The sequence below is a fragment of the Bos indicus genome, chromosome 1 (genome assembly GCF_029378745.1).
Source record: "Bos indicus isolate NIAB-ARS_2022 breed Sahiwal x Tharparkar chromosome 1, NIAB-ARS_B.indTharparkar_mat_pri_1.0, whole genome shotgun sequence".
Classification (NCBI taxonomy): domain Eukaryota; kingdom Metazoa; phylum Chordata; class Mammalia; order Artiodactyla; family Bovidae; genus Bos; species Bos indicus.
The window spans coordinates 132,525,885-132,537,413 of record NC_091760.1 but is presented as its reverse complement, the minus strand read 5'-3'; the positions used below and the strand labels follow the sequence as shown (position 1 = coordinate 132,537,413).

The 11,529-nt window shown below is 45.8% G+C and overlaps 1 non-coding gene across 1 annotated transcript; it reads right to left on the bottom strand.

Moving 5' to 3' along the window:
* Positions 1-636: 636 nt before the first annotated feature.
* Positions 637-742, bottom strand: LOC139185287 (U6 spliceosomal RNA). The gene has a single exon (XR_011568904.1). It is a non-coding gene; the product is annotated as a U6 spliceosomal RNA (small nuclear RNA).
* Positions 743-11,529: the final 10,787 nt, after the last annotated feature.

Genomic DNA, 11,529 nt, shown 5'->3' with positions numbered 1-11,529 from the left:
CTGCCTCAGATTCCTTGGGTCGATTAATTCCAGATATTAAAGCAGACATGCCTCAGATTCACCCTGGACACCCACTTCTCCTCCATTCCTTCAGCTAAAAGAATTCATCACCAAATCCTCTTCTTTCACTTTTTGGAAAAAGTACTCCATACATCTGAAAGATGGGACAGAGTCGTGGCAGGAGTGCTGAGCCTGCCAACGTGCTGAGTGCGTTGCCTACACATACCACTGAATCGCTAGAGAAGGAAATGGCAACCCACTCCAGTATTCTTGCCTGGAGAATTCCACAGACAGAGGAGCTTGGCAGGCTATAGTCCATGAGGTCGCAAAGAGTCGGACACGACTGAGCGACTCTCACTCACTCACTGACCACTGAATCATAGTAAACTGTGGAAAAGTCCATTCTAAAAAACCCACACATTTAACTAATTTATGTTTGATGCTCCAAATTTTTTTAAAAAATTATTTATGTGTTTTTAATCTTTTGGCCACACCATATGACATGTGAGATCTTAGTTCCCCAACCAGGGATTGAACCTGCATGCCCTGCACTGGAAACAGAATCTTAACCATTGGACTGCCAGGGAGGTCCCCCCTCTTTTTAAAAAAGTTAATTTTTAAATTTTTATTAAAAAAAAAAACATGGCACATGTCATGAGTTTTCACGTCATCCTTGCATGGGGGCCAGGCTAATGGTCTCTGTATTGTTCCAATTTGGGTGTATGAAGCCAGCATTGTGTTCCAATTTATTCACTGGGGGTACTATGTGGTATGGGTGGAATCTGTAGGAAACATTTTTAAAAAATAACAAATGACATCCTGTGGTCTCTCTTCCTTTTTTATTTTTATTTTATTTTTTACCTTAAGTACAATGTATACCGATAAAAAAGATGTACATTGCATGTATCTGTGATAATAGCCTCGGCCAAGGCAGTCTGAAGCATATTAACAACAGACTTATCTGTGGAGCAGCACCTTATGTAAGATGCATTTTCCTCTAGAGCCAAGCAGCGCAGAATCCACCTACATGGCAGATAAGTGGCCCCTGGGCCCACATGCAGCCCAGTGCCAGGGCTGCGGCTGGGGGGTTTTCTCAGCCACAGAATTGACACAACAAGGGTAGGATTTCCATTTAGTGCAACAGAAGCTGCCATGTAAATTGGCACTTGGTGCTTTGCAGTCTGGCTGTACTAATGTCATCTATGGAACCCAAGATAATTTCAGTGACATCTTTCTTTGCTCTGGCGGAGGAATGTGCTTTCAGCCAGGGTCCATCTGACAAGCCTGGGTAAAGATTTGCATGGCAGGTGGAGACCGTGTATAAAACTGTCCCCCACCCACTCCAGTGCTCTTGCCTGGAGAATCCCAGGGACGGGGGAGCCTGGTGGGCTGCTGTCTATGGGGTCGCACAGAGTCGGACACGACTGAAGCAACTTAGCAGCAGCAGCAGCAGCAGCAGCTCTGCAAAAGATATAGGGCTAAATAACTTCTTGGTGGAAGCTGATGGAATAACCTTGATTCCTTGCTTCTGGGTGGCCAGGGGCTCCTTGGACTGTGGTGACCAAATGGATCATCCAAGAAAGCTGGCACCCTCATCTGTGCAGCTCTGTGAGCCTTGGGTGTGTGGCTTGGTTAGGGATGTGATGCTATTCATCTGTAGCTCCGCCCCCATCCAATCACAACCTCTACCCTTCAGCCCCAGGTCCTAACTCACACCCATGTGGCCGCAGATTGGCTGTTCATTCTGACCTGCATGCCATCACTCCCTGGTGCAGATGCAGCCTTTCCCCAGGCTGCTGTCTGTTTCCCCTTCCCACTTCAGTTCTCCACTGCCAGCCTTCCCTGGCTTCTCTGCCTTCTCAGTTGTTCTACTGTTGGTCTCTCTAGCAGACCAGTATTGCTCATTTCCCAGAGCCTCCGTGAAACCATCCAACCTTTGCCTTTTGCTCTTTATCCAGGCCTCGGAGCTCTTGGGAAAGTCATGAAGGTGGAGTCAACATCTAACATCAGCTGGAGACTCTGAGTCGTGTTGAACTTCTCTTCCTCTTGGGACTCCTTCTTGGCATTTCCCTGGAGGGAGCTTCAAGCCTGGGACCTCAAGGCATGGACTACTTCTGCCTCGTCCTGGCTCAGGGCAGTGGGGTCTTCCCCTCCAACTTTCGTGCCTCAATGACTCTGTCGCTCCTTACGCTCCTTTGGTCTGTCTGATTCTCTCTCTGTAGTTTTCTCCTCATCATCCTTTGCTGGACTTTTCCTAGGAGTGGTCAGCATTTCTGCTTCCTTGCTTTTACCACCTGCATGCCTCTAATTGCTTTTTTTTTGGTCACATATCATGAGGGAACATAGTTTGCTGATCAGTGATCAAACCCCTGCCCCCTGCATTGGAAGCTTGAAGTCTTAAGCCCCAAACCACCAGGGAAGTCCCTTGTAATCTTTTGTTATTTAATTTCCATTTCTTCCATTTTGTGAAAATGATATTTTTGAAGGACACAGATGAGGCTGTGTGAGACTCAGTGACTGTTCCTTAAGCTTGTGTCAGGGCTTGTCTTGTATGACCACCATATCCCTCTTTTGGTAGACAAAATAATGACCCTTCAAGGATATTCACGTTCTAATCCCTGGGATCTGTGATTATGTTACCTTATATGGCAAAAAAGACTTGGCAGATGTGACTAAATTAAGGATCTTGAATTGGGGAGATTATCCTAGCTTATCTGGGTGGGCCCAACGTAATCACGGGAATCCTTATAAGGAAAAGAGGGATATAGGAGAGTCTACTTTGGGGAGGAGCTGTGATGACCCAAGCAGAGAGCAGATTGATACTGGGCCAGGAGCCAAGGAATGCTGGCAGCCTCTAATAGCTAGAAAAAGCAAGGAATGGATTATCCCATAGAGCCTTCAAAAGTAACACAGCTCTTCCAATACTTAATTTTAGCCCCATAAGACCCATTTCTGATTTCTTCCCTCCAGGACTGTAAGAGAATAAATTTGCATTGCTTTAAGACATTGAGTTTGTGGTAAGTTGTTACAGCAGCAATAAGAAACGAATACACGTCTCAAAACTCTCTTTTCTCTAGATTGTCCCATCTAAAGTGATGGAAACTTCTGCTTCATCTTCTGGTCTTTTTCAACCTGTTTCCTCCAAAATAGAAAAATGCATTTAGCATTTTCACAATGAATATTTGCAGAAGTAGTCTGTTTAAAATGATACCACTGTATTTAGCACATGTGGGGATACCTCCCTTCTTAGAGAATCTTCCTCCACCCACAGCCCTTAATGGGTAGACCTCAGATCCCTGACCCACCCCCAAAATAGCTGATTGACTCAGGGGTGTGCATCTCATCTAAGGGGACCTTATTGGTCAGCTGGCCTGGTGCAGAAGAGGGGAGTTGGGCCAATCAGATGCCCACTCTGGGAAATCTGTCTGGTACCAAGTTTTGGTTCATGACAGGCACTGGAGCGGAAAGACTGGTAGATTTATATCTGGTATGGCAATAAAGGACTAGATGAAATTCAGAGAGTAGAGAAACTCAGAGGTGACTAATTGGAGGATGAGAAGCGGGTGAAGGTAGAGATACTGAGGAACCGCTAAGGCGGAGGAGGCAACAGCCTCTGTGTCTTATAGCAACTTTGGTTTCACCTTTGCTGAGGCCTGTGAGTTTTCCCTTTCTCTGAGACACTCCCCTTTGACTTGGATGGATTTCTGTTCCTTAAGATCAAAGATTCTCAGACTAGAATGATCTGTGTTTGTCCAGTTGCTCAAGCCAGAAACCTGGGATGTCACCTTTGACTCTTCTTGTCTTCTCTGTTGTCCCAGAGCCTGAATACATAAGAAGGAGGACAGCATGGGTCAGACCCTGAGAAAAACCAACAATTTGAGGAGCAGAAGAAGAATCTTCAAAAGGAGAAGAGAAGGAGAAATGGGAGGAAAACTAGGAATGCTTCCTGAAGCATCCCTGAAGTGAAGGAAGCGAGTGCTTAGAAGCACTGAATGCCATCAGATCCCAAATCAACTGATTTTTGTTTCAATGGGTGATGAAAAAGGAAACAACTTTTTGGAGACTCAGTATCTTAAAACTGGGAGCTGGGGGAAGAGCATTTGGGTGAGGGAATACATAAGCCATTCTCCAGTGGAAGCCAAGGCAAGTTGTTTATTAATGCCAACTGCAAAATACATACAGGGATGAGAAATGAGTGATGAGGATTGCAACTAGATCTGACTTTGAGCTCCTCAAGGTCAAGGCTTGTGTCTTATTCACCCACCTATTTGCAATACCTGGCTTAGCTCCTGGCATTCATTCATTCTTGCCACAATCTCTGTCACATGTTTAGGTATCAAGAACATAGTAGGCATTCAGTTGGACAAATTAAGCTCTTTTTACATCATGTTCTGAAAATTGTTCATTTGAAAAACTCCAGACTTCCCTGGCTGACAATTTTAGCCACCAGAATGCATGGGAAGAAGAGACAGTTTGTTTAGAACTAAAGATATTTTCCACTTGTTAAGGAAGGAATCCAGATTTTGAGCAAGTATTGAACTGTGTGCTAAAGAAAATATTTAATGAAAAGAAATTTGTTGTTTGTATGGATGGATCCATGCAACTAAACTGTTCATACAGAGATAATCCTTGCTGAAAAAGGATTGCCCCGAATGAAAGGGATACCCTGAATGTGCCAGGTTACCACTCTGAAGTCATAATGATCCATATGGAGTACTTTGCCCCATCAAGGGAAATTCAATGTGGACCCTGGACCTTTGACAGTAGAAAATAAACTCCTTACCTCTGTGGCTCATTTTGGAAAAAAGAAAAGGGAAATTGTATAATCAAATGTGCTCTTTTGAAGATTCTGAGAGCAGCAGGACAGAAATCTTGTGGGTAGTATGCTTAGGTTGGGTTGAAAACAACTGGAGTGTTTCTGTGTCCATAGGAAGCCCTCTAGGTTGGATGCAGCCTGGCTTTGTGAGAACTGATTAGGATGCAAAGCAATCTTGCAGTCTTGTTCCTGGAGCGTGTCTCACCTCTGTCCCCTCAACTCTGCCTCGGCCCATTCCTAAGTGTGAAAGTTCTGATTGTTATCTTGGTTACAGAATCCCATTCCTTGTCTGTTTTCTTTTGCCCTTATCCTCACACTTCTTTGAATGTCCTTTCATGGGACGCCTTGATCTGCTCCCAAAGAAATGCAATTATCAGAAATCAACCTCTCTCACCCATTTCTGCCCTAAGCAGCTTTTGCCCACTGGTGAATTTTGCATTGTACTGAGAAAGTCAGCAACTAATACTAGTAACAATAAAATATGTTTGTATTTTTTAGATGACTTTTTCCACTGGGGACTCCCTGGTGAGAGCCAGGCGCTGAGCAGAGTAAGTGTGTATATGAGCTGGAAATGGAGAGCAAGAAAAAGACCTGGCCGGTTGAAGCCTTTCCTTGACAGCTAATTTCCATTTTTTGGTATCAAGGGGTCTGTGCCAGTAATTGGCATGCAGATTGTGTCTGATGGGCCTGTTATACAGAATAAAGGAATCTGCTAGTTAGAATAAGCCAACCCCAGGCTGATGGATGGGGCATAAGGAGGTCATTGCAAAAGAGAAATTGTGTGTGTGTGTGTGTGTGTGTCCCTGTGCGTGCGTGTGTTTCACAAGAATTCCACCCCCCCATCTCCCTCTTGATCCAGCAAACTCTAATCTTTCATATTGCATTGAGACAAATGTTGCTCCATTTCTCTCCCTCTCTCTGTTTTTCCCTTAAAGGGATATTTGATAGAACCCAGTCCAGGTTTTAATAAAGTGTGGGGGCAAAGGAGAAATTAAAGCAGTGTCATGGTTTGTTAGCAGCCCAGGATCTTCCAGGATGGGCCCAGGCTACAAATTATACTCTGGAATTAATTGGCAGAAGGTAGTTCTCCCGTCCATCATGCTTAATCCAAAGGTGTGGGTGGAAGGGGCTGTGGGGCATCTACAGGAATGTATATACTCTTATCCACTGCCCCTGTGCTTTGTCCAAGTCACTGGTGCCATTAGGTAGCTGTTTCCTGGACCCTCACCCCATGCCTCATTTAGGTAGGAGTTGTACCATCTCCTGTTACCTCTAGAGTATAGGTGCTATATAATGTTGTGTTAGTTTCTACTGTACCGCAAAATGAAGCAGCCATACATTCATTTATCCCCTCCCTTTTGACTTCCCTCCCATTCAGTCCCTCACAGTGCATTAAGTAGAGTTTCCTGTGCTACACACAAAACAGAACATTATTATATTTAAAAAAAGAAATAGATGAATCCCTCATAGAAAATTCTTTGCTTTATTTTTCATTAGAGAAATTCAGTTGTGTCACTGAGCAGATGTCAGCAAGAGTTCTGAAGGCTTTTGTCTTCTGAACTGATCCAGAAGGGTCCCATTGGGTTATTTTTTTCTGGCTATGTCTTTCCCCAAGGCTGCCATAACAGGTGAATGCAGAACATTTAAAGGGTCCAATTGTAGTCTATACTTTTGGGTAGGACTATGATTTTACCTTTTTAACTCACTAACCTCTAAGAGTGAGGCCAAGGGCCTCTAGAAAAGTGGTACTGGAGGGAAAGTAGAATGAGGAAGAAGACAGAGGAAGAACAAGGACAAGCGGCTAAGGAGTAGGAGGGAGGGAAGTGAGAATGAGAATGAAGAGAAAGGGACAGAAGAGGGAGACCAAAGACGAGAACAGAGGATGAGTTGGAGGTTCAGTTCAGTTCAGTTCAGTTCAGTTGCTCAGTCATGTCCGACTCTTTGTGACCCCATGAACTGCAGCACGCCAGGCCCCCCTGCCCATCACCAACTCCCAGAGTCCACCCAAACCCATGTCCATTGAGTTGGTGATGCCATCCAACCATCTCATCCTCTGTCATCCCCTTCTCCTCCTGCCCTCAATCTTTCCCAGCATCAGGGTCTTTTTCAATCAGTCAGCTCTTCACATCAGGTGGCCAAAGTATTGGAGTTTCAGCTTCAACATCAGTCCTTCCAATGAACACCCAGGACTGATCTCCTTTAGGATGGACTGGTTGGATCTTCTTGCAGTCCAAGGGACTCTCAAGAGTCTTCTCCAACACCACAGTTCTTCTGCGCTCAGCTTTCTTTATGGTCCAGCTCTCACATCCATACATGACTACTGGAAAAACCATAGCCTTGACTAGATGGACCTTTGTTGGCAAAGTAATGTCTCTGCTTTTCAATATGCTATCTAGGTTGGTCATAACTTTCCTTCCAAGGAGTAAGCGTCTTTTAATTTCATGGCTGCAATCACCATCTGCGGTGATTTTGGAGCCCAGAAAAATAAAGTCTGCCACTGTTTCCACTGTTTCCCCATCTATTTGCCATGAAGTGATGGGACCGGATGCCATGATCTTAGTTTTCTGAATGTTGAGATTTAAGCCAACTTTTTCAATCTCTTTCACTTTCATCAAGAGGCTCTTTAGTTCCTCTTCACTTTCTGCCATAAGGGTGGTGTCATCTGCATGTCTGAGGTTATTGATATTTCTCCCGCCCCTCCTAAACCCCAATCTGAGGACAGAGGCTGCCTGCCTCCTCTCTTGGTCCTGCCAGGGAGCTTCCACGGGTCCAGGACAGTGCTGCTGTGCCACCTACAGGCCTGGAGGTTGAACAGAGGCGGGCGATGTCTCTGCCAACATTCCTTTGTACTCTGTGCAGCCCCTACTTAATGCCCTCTGCTGTGGAGGAAAGACCTCCCTCCCTTTTGCCAAGTGTGCCAGAGGGTCTTTTATTGGCTGCTGCTGTAGGTGGTACTATTTCTCTCAAACACATCAGTATCTCTGAGTTTTTGCTTCACAGAGGATTTTTTTGGTGGCAGAAGAGGGTAAAAAGGAAGAGGAGGGAGTCAGTGGTATGGTAACTGTTCCTGATTCAGCTTGGTGGTTGGGGCACCAGACCTGTGGGCTGAATCCCTGGAGGATACGGGGGTCCCTGCTGGCTCCCAGGTTTCACCAGGTTGCCCAGGCCCAGGGGTGAGCTTGGGGTGTTCTAGGAGTTGACAGGGCCCTTTGCTGAGACTCTGGGCGCTGACAGTGCTGATTTGGGACCCAGGTGATGAGGACAGGCACAGATCTGGGGAGACCATCTTCCCCTTCTGCATGGGGACCAGCACCGTGAGGGCACCTGAGGACGGTGGCTTTGGGAGTGTCTGTCACAGCACCCACTGCACAGCTGGAGGCATTTCCCCATGGGCTGCTGGAGCTGAGGCTCAGGGGATACAGACAAATAAAATGTGGGGTCCCGGGGAAGGGAGGGCTGATGCCTGGATGCAGCTCATAGGCCAGTGGTAAGTCCATGGCAGGCTCCCCTTTGAAGACTTCCAGAATAGCTGGGTGTGCTCTAGGTCTATCTGGGGGCTCTGGAGGCCTACTGTTCTGTACCGGGAGTTATTAAGCCTATCTGAGGTCATAGTTGACTTTCTAAGTCCTAACTTTATAATTTGGGCCACCTTCCCAAATGATAGAGAAAAGAAAAGGCTGCTGCTATGGGGAGCAGGTCACTTGTCAAATTATGGGCCCCCTTCTAACAAGGTCTTCCAGCAGGGGTACTGACACCCCAGCCTTGCCTCAGGACTGGGAGCCTCCTTCTTAAAAGTCCCTTCCCCTTGTGTTCTCGGAATGTTAAAAACCTTACACAAAGCTCTTGGGCACTCAGGTGGGCCTTATTTTATGCTCTGTTTATATTTCTTCCTGCTTCTCCATTCTCTTGCCTGCCATGGGTTTTGGCAACTCTGGACAGGACCAAGGCCAGCCAATGAGAATTAGAGAAACCTCTGTGTAAACTTGGCACTAGTTATAAAGAAGTGTCCTTTCCTCGGGAAACTAGCCTCATGCAGGGTGCAGAGTGTGATGACTGAATCACAGGCTGAATTTGAGCCCCCACTCACCTCCTTGTCCAGGCGCCCTGTATAAACTGCAAGGGGTCTGGCCTCTCCTGCCTTTCCACTTGTCAAGGCTGCTATCACTGTCATGTGACCACACTCTTCATATTCAGCATCATTTTCTTATTGCTGGCTGTGAATTTTGTTGATTTCTACCAAAAATTATCTTCCTGTTCTCCTTAAGCATGTATCCACCTTTGAAGCATTGCTCCCTGAGGATATGAGTTTGTTACTGTGTTAGCCATGTGGCCATTTGGGTTGTAATTGAGAAAACAAAGTCACTTTAGTTATTACAACAGGAGGATTTTAATGCAGGAAATTGTTTAAGCAGGTGGTAGAGTTGCTGAGAAGACAAACAGTGGATGGATAAAACAACCTAGAAATTAGCACTAGCAGGGAGCTGCTCCCACCCTAGGAGGAAAGCGAGGTGATGGTGTTACTGGGACAGCCAGCTTACAAATGAGGCTGCACGCATAAGGCTCAAAAGCCCACAAGCCAAAGATGGGAGCACGGACAGATATACACTCTTGGTTTCTCAGTGGCATCATTAGGCTGCCAAACCATCCCTGCTGCTGCTGCTAAGTCGCTTCAGTTGTGTCCGACTCTGTGTGACCCCATAGATGGCAGTCCATCAGGCTCCCCTGTCCCTGGGATTCTCCAGGCAAGAACACTGGAGTGGGTTGCCATTTCCTTCTCCAATGCATGAAAGTGAAAAGTGAAAGTCCCTTTCAGTCGTGTCCGACTCTTAGCGACCCCATGGACTGCAGCCTACCAGGCTCGGATCACCTTTTTTCATTTTCTTGTTAGTGTTGCAGAAGTCAATCTGTTAAGAAACCAAGCATCACACTCCAGACTCAGTTGGAGAATTCAGGTTTTTATGCCAGCAGGCCCAGAGGAATTAACACTTCCAGCTATGAGCCCTGAACAAAGGAATTACAGAGTTTTTATAGACAGTGCATGACACCAGACTTTAGGCGCAGTGGGGACTGAATAGGCTAGTTCAAAGTAGGGGTCTCATATACTCCAGAACAGTGATTAGGATGCAGCAGCAGGGGGCTGGGGGTGCCTGACCTTCACACAAACAAACATGGTTAAGCAGGATTACAGGGGCTGGGTAATTGACAAGGGTGAGGGTAGAGAATTTCAGCTCCTAGAATTGTTGCAAGTTTCCGTTTGCCCAAAACTATGTAACTTACGTGATTATGCAAGGAGCTGGCTGAGTTGCAGAAGCAGAAGGAGCATGAGGTTTTTTCTAGCTGGGTGCAAGGTTTTAAATTTTCCTCTTCATTAGCAAATAATAAAGGCCTATATTTGTTTGAATCTGTTAGATTTTCTGTTACTTATAGCTAAACATGTCTGATGTAATAGTCGTCCAATGTGGACTTATGTTAACAAGTGTGTTACATTTTATCACCCTTTGAAGCAACAGCTGGCTGGTTGAGGCCACATTGAACCCCAGGTCTGTGGGTGCAGTGCCCCTCTACGCCCCTCAGTGCCAAACTGTGGGTGCTGATCAGTGATGGAAGTGGAGCCTGGGTTGAAGCATGCTGGGATTCAGTTCCAGGGTCTCCCACCGGACACCACCATTGTGTGATTCATTCAACACACCCAGCCACCTGTGTGCCTGCTAGGAGTCCTGGAAGAAGTGTTTTCCACTTCCTTCTGGCCAGTGAAGACTCAGGGCTTCCTGATTGCCCCACATAATATAAACACACAATTACAGTATTTATCCTGGAAGCTCCCCTGAGCCTGGTACTCAACAGTGCATGCAAAGATCTCCTCTTCTTTCTCCTGGGTACTCTGATCTCAGGGCAGTGAGTTAATGAAAAAAAAAAAAATTGCTTGAGGCAAGGCTTCCTTTTCTGTTCCTTTACTGTTGATTTTCAGTGTGAGGTCAGTTCTGCTTGTTTATTGGGAGTGGCAGTGGTCAAGTGTACCTTGTAACTGGGAGAGTACAAACATTTGTCTTAAGAATTGTCTGCCAGTGTGTTAATTTTGCCCAACTGGTGTGCTCAGTTTTGTGGCACACAAGCCAGGCTCAACTATTCCACATGCTGGTAGAAATTGGTCTCTGAACAATCAGAGAGTAAACATTTTTGGATGGATTTGCCTTTTCTTTCATCTTTTGGGAGTTATAAAGCTTTTTCTATTTTGTGTTAGAACCACTTTGCAACCACTTTTATGTCTTAGTATTACACGGTACAGAAATTCTGAAGTTGATTTAATTCATCATCATCATTCTTGCCTGGATAATCCCATAGACAGAGAAGCCTGGCAGGCCATGGTCCATAGGGTCGTAGAGAGTTAGACATGACTGAAGCAACTAAGCACTCATACACGCATCATTATAGCATCATGTATCAGTATATAGGGCTTCCTCTATGTCAGGCCGTGACTCCTTTTAATCCTCATGACAACTCTATAAGGTAAGTGTTCAGGGTCGTATTGTGTCCTCAGTTCAATCCCAGTGCCTAGAATGTGCCCTTATTTGGAGACAGTGTCTTCACAGAAGATAATCAAGTTCATTGAGGTCACTGTGTGTGTGGGCTCAGTAGTTCCCAACTCTTTGTGATTCCATGGACTGTAGCCTGCCAGCCTCCTCTGTCCAGGCGAGAGGACTAGAGTGGGTTGC